Source organism: Limulus polyphemus, unplaced genomic scaffold (genome assembly GCF_000517525.1).
Source record: "Limulus polyphemus unplaced genomic scaffold, Limulus_polyphemus-2.1.2 Scaffold690, whole genome shotgun sequence".
In the NCBI taxonomy this organism is placed as follows: domain Eukaryota; kingdom Metazoa; phylum Arthropoda; class Merostomata; order Xiphosura; family Limulidae; genus Limulus; species Limulus polyphemus.
In genome coordinates this window covers 79,709-85,621 of record NW_013666300.1, presented here as the reverse complement: position 1 = coordinate 85,621, position 5,913 = coordinate 79,709, and positions in this window count along the sequence as shown.

The window sequence follows — 5,913 nt, the reverse complement described above, 5'->3', positions numbered from 1 at the left end:
CTAAACATAGATTTGACAGTAACCTAAACATAGATTTCTCAGCAACCTAAACATAGATTTGATAGTAACCTAAACATAGATTTCTCAGCAACCTAAACATAGATTTCTTAGCAACCTAAACATATATTTCTCAGCAACCTAAACATAGATTTGATAGTAACCTAAACATAGATTTCTCAGCAACCTAAACATAGATTTGATAGTAACATAAACTTACAATTGTCAGTGATCTAAACATAGTTTTGACAGTAATCTAAACGTAGATTTGACAGTAACATAAACTAACTATTGTTAGTTATCTAAACATTGCCGCGGGAAGCAATTTTGGAGTGGTCAGACCATTGCCACATTGCCATTTCTAAGGGGTCTGGTGGCACGCTCCCCCCAGAAAATTTTAAAAAATTCAATGGTATGAGATTGAATCTTGAGCCATTTTAACTACGAATACTACATACACATAACATAATATATTGAATTAAAAGAAGCAAGTTTTAATACATAAGTTATAGCTATACATGTCATGAAAACGTTGTCAGGCCATGGTCTGACTGGCCTTACCGCTTCCTACGGCCCTGCTAAACATTTGAAGCTTTGTACTGTCAGTTACGGTTTATGCTTTAGCGAAACGTTTCTGAAGAAACTGTAAAGTGAAACGTTGAGTGGGCAATTAAAGAAAAATAAAAAATTTGTTGTTATAAGGTCGTATATTTCTGGTATTAAAATGTCTTTTATACACCAACATACACTACAGAAATTAAATAATCAGCTATCTTAGTGCGATAGCTTTATATATAATAATAATAATAATAATTAGTTTTAGTCCATCCTGAAAATTCGCGCGCAACTTCTCTAAATGTGCATAAGCGAGCGTGTTATTTCAATGGGTCTAAACATAAGACATGATAATATACTTTAGTAGACATTTTATACAACAACAAAAAATTAATTTATCAAAGTTTTTAAAAATGTCTAACGTTAGGTCGTAGAATAACATTATATAAGTTTATCTATTGATATTATTAAATACAGTAAAGTTTAGCCCTAACTAAACTAAAGCAGAAAAAATTACCCAAGTTACATTATTATTATTCATTCATCTCTTTATCTAGTACAGGCCACACTTAATAAAGGCTTAACTAATGTTAGGCCTAAAACAAGTAGACTTATACATTTCGGTGACTCGCAATCTGAGGGTCGCGGGTTCGAATCCCCGTCACACCAAACATGCTCGCCCTTTCAGCCGTGGGGTCGTTATAATGTGACGGTCAATCCCACTATTCGTTGGTAAAAGAGTAGCCCAAGAGTTGGCGGTGGGTGGTGATGACTAGTTGCCTTCCCTCTAGTCTTACACTGCTAAATTAGGGACGGCTAGCGCAGATAGCCCTCGTGTAGCTTTGCGTGAAATTCAAAACAAACAAACAATTATTGCCTAAACTAACTTTCATAACTATGACGGGCCGGGCATGACTTAATGGTTAGGATGCCGATTTATAAATCAGAGAGTCCATGGTTTGTGTCCTGTTGACATAAAATCACGCTCCGTGCTTTGAAACCGTTAGTGCATTATAAGAGTGGCAATCGAATCCCATTATTTTATTAGAGTAGCTCGACAGTTTGGCGATAGGTGCTATTGGATAGTCGGCATCTCTCTAGTCTATCAGTTCAAAATTAGCGTTAGTGCGTTATAAGAGTGGCAATCAAATCCCATTATTTTATTAGAGTAGCTCGACAGTTTGGCGATAGGTGCTATTGGATAGTCGGCATCTCTCTAGTCTATCAGTTCAAAATTAGTGACGGCTAGCACAGATCACCCTTGTTTAGCTTTGCGCGAAATTCAAAAACAAACATATTTCAAATGTAAATGCGTGACGCTGATAAAAACCTCAGTAACTTACGAAGTTACTTGAGCATTTTACCTGAATAAAAAAAGCCAAGCACTACCGAATAAGCTGAGTATTTTTTTTATCTTTAAGGAAGGTTTGTTTGTTTGTAGTTAAGCACAAAGCTACACAATGGACTCTCTGTGCTCTGCCCACCACGGGTATAGAAACCCGATTTCTAGGGTTGAAAGCCCGCAGACATATCGCTGTGCCACTGTGCCTTTAAGGAAGGTAATACACGTAAATGTTAAGCTTATCTTAGAGGTTGTTGAAGTTTGTTGTAAAGCACAAAGCAACACAATGGACTATCTGTGTTGTGGCCACCACGAGTATCGAAACACGGTTTCTAGCGGTGTGAGCCCGCAGACTTATAGCTAAGCAACCGAGAAGCATAGCTGTTGAACGATATGAGATAAGTATTATGAAAACTTAATTATCACAGACAAATACGTTTCAAATTCATGCAATAAACCTATTTTTTTTGTTTAATTTTCTCTTTCCTCCATAATGTTCTAGGCTGTGTTTATAAATGTAGACGTTTATATTATGTTTTTTGGCCAGATGGAGTTTTAACGTCACGTGATGACCATATGGCTTGATGACCAGAACTTTCTTGAAAGTTTAGGAAATGCTTTAAGAGCAAGTTAGGTAAAAATAGAGTGTTGGTTGATTAAACGATTGTTTGTTTGTTTGTTTGTTTTTAATTATGCACAAAGCTACACAAGGGCTATCTGTGCTCTGCCCACCACGGGTATAGAAACCCGGTTTCTAGCGTTGTAAGTCCGCTGTGCCACTGGGGGGCAGATTAAACGAATGTGTTACAGTGGTAGATTTATTGCTGAATAAGAGAACTTGTTAGTTGGTTTGTCTGTTAACGAAGTACTAAAGATACGAGAAAGAAATTAGCAAGTAAGTGACTGTTTAACGTTATTTGTAAAGTTAATTCTACTGTTAGTTCGTGAAAGCGTGTAAGTTGAAGAAATAAATAGTTTTCTTTGTCATCCAGAGGATTGGACTTTGCATTATTTTGTTAGCGAATTATCTAAACTAAAGTTGCTCAACAATAATAAATATATTTCGTCGTTTTTCCACACTTCCTTTTAGTCAAGCTAAATGTTCTATATCGTTCTTCCCGAAGGTTTTTTTTTTTTTCACGCAAAGTTGTTCAATTCCCACACCATATATACTTATGATGAAGTGTGGGTTGAGGGGCAATTCAAACGAAACCCAAAGAGTGATTACACTGTGTAATTAACGTCGTGTTTTCCAGTTACCATGACAACAGCCATTAAGAAGATCACTTTCTTCCAATCATGCAGATAACCACCATAAACTTTTACAACGAGTGTGCTTTAGTCCTAACAAAGTTTTGGTTAGCATAGCTAACTCTAAATGCCCATTATGACACCTTATAGCCATCTTAAAGATACAGTGCCTCTATTAAAGCAGTATAAGGAAACATTGTATACACAAGAATTCGATCATCTGAGGCCCTGATGGATACTTACTTTAAATATATATATATTTCACTCCAACATGAACGAAGAGAAGGGACAAATTACTCTCTTCCCACTCTTTTAGCTTGAAATTTTATTGTTTGGCATCGTAAACCAAGAGACTAATAGTTAATTTGTTCGTTACCTTTTTGTTACAAACAACGTTGAAGGACTGACCACAAAATTTTTTATTGTATATATATATAAACTTCATTATTATCTTTTCTCATACACCATGATAATGTACACATACATATATATATATATATATATCCCTAATTGATGCAATACGGGCATTTATATCAGATAATGTTTTCATCGTAAAAAAAAACTAATCACCAAGTAATATTTTTTTCTTTTCTTTAAGCGCAAAGTTGCATCTTGTCTGCCAGAGGGATGGAATTTTCGTTGTTTGTTATTAAGTCCCCCCCCCCCCCAGTGACACAGCGGTATGTCTGTGGACTTACAACGCTAGAACTCGGGTTTCTATACCCGTGGTGGGCAGATCACGGATAGCCCATTGTGTAGCTTTGTACTTAATTACAAACAAACAAACAAAGTTGTTATTAAGCACAAAGCTACGCAATGGGCTATCAAGGCTGTGCCCACCATGGAAACCGAAATCCAGTTTTTAGTGTTATAAGTCTTCAGATTTACCGCTGAGCCACCGGGAGCAGGGATAAAACCCAAAGTAATCCCAGTAAATATAAATATAAAATCATCCCGTGTGGGAAGAATCCTCAAGTGTTGACAGATCTTTGTATTGGATGTTGTTGTTTATTGTTGCTGTTTATTTTGGCTCTCAAAAAAATAGGTTGGAATAAAGCAAAAGTCTATGATTTTTTTAAACTATTTTGCAGAGTATACGTCCACTCTGAAACTGCGCGTAATGAAATGTACCAACATTTTTACTGTTGATATATGTTTTTTTTTATTACATGAACTGCACTTTATACGGCACGTGAGCTAAATGGTAATGTCAGAGATTCCTATGGCTCGCAATATAATATTGATGATCAGACGAAGCGTGAAGCGAAACCAATCACCAGCAACTGCCGGCCATACGGCTATAATTAACCGAATAGCAAGGTTGAATGTAACAATTATAATGTCCCCACGTCTAAGATTGGACAATTGTGCAATTGAACGAGAAAAATATATTAATATGTTAAAGTAATGTTTGTTTGTTTGTTTTTGAATTTCGCGCAAAGCTACACGAGGGCTATCTGCGCTAGCCGTCCCTAATTTAGCAGTGTAAGACTAGGGGGAAGGCAGCTAGTCATCACCACCCACCGCCAACTCTTGGGCTACTCTTTTACCAACGAATAGTGGGATTGACCGTAACATTATAACGCCCCCACGGCTGAAAGGGCGAGCATGTTTGGTGTGACGGGGATTCGAACCCCCGACCCTCAGATTGCGAGTCGAGTGCCTTAACCACCTGGCCATGCCGGGCCGATGTTAAAGTAATGCTTACATTCAATATACTGCTTAGTGTTAAGACTTTAATTGTTTCATGAATTTGATGTAAAATGAAAGCTTTACAAAAACGTTCCAAAACCTGCAACTTCGTGGGGGAAAAAAAAACGGAATTTTGAGACATAAAAGCCCGTATTCATTTAGGTTATCATAAATAGATTCAAGAAATCTGTGAGAATTACAAAGATGATTACTTTCTCTCCTAATTTATTGAATTTTTACATGAGAATTTAAGAAAGGGGAAAAAGCATTTTTGAAAGATAATTAGCATGTGAAATGCAGGTTGTTTTTGAAATTAAATTCCACATTATAAAGAGACTAATTGAAGCTTACTATTTCCTAAGTTAGACGATCCAAATTTATAAATCCTTTCGAGCAGATGCGCAGTTGTGATTGGTCAAGTCCATTTTTGATATTTCAGTTGGGTCATTGGTAAAAATAATAAAAAAAACAATGGCAGGTGTTCTTGAAGATATACAGTGTCTTGCAAAAGTATTCACTCCCTACCAATAATGTCACATTTTAATAAAATACAAAAAAAATTAAACAATTTGTTTAATGAACTTGTTTTTATTCAAAACTCTAATGATCAAACTTAACACTGTCATGTGTAAAGGAGGTTGAATGTCAACAAAATATGCAAATAAAATATATAAATTGAAATTTGTTGATTGCATAAGTATTCCACCCCCCTAAGTCAGTACTTGGTGTAAGCACCTTTGGCAGCAATTACTGCTGTGAGCTTTTTGGATAGGTCTCTACCAGCTTTGCACAATAGGGTGGTGTAATGTTTGTCCGTTCTTCCTGGCAAAATTGCTCCATTTCTGACGAGTTTGTTGGGGATCGTTGATGGACTGCAATCTTCAAGTCTCGTCATAATTTTTTTATTGGATTCAAGTCAGGACTGAGCCGCTCCAGTACATTCATTTTTTATTGGATTCAAGTCAGGACTGGGCCGTCTCAAGTACATTCATTTTTTATTGGATTCAAGTCAGGACTGGGCCGCTCAGTACATTCTATTTTTATGGATTCAAGTCAGGACTGGACCGTTCCAGTAC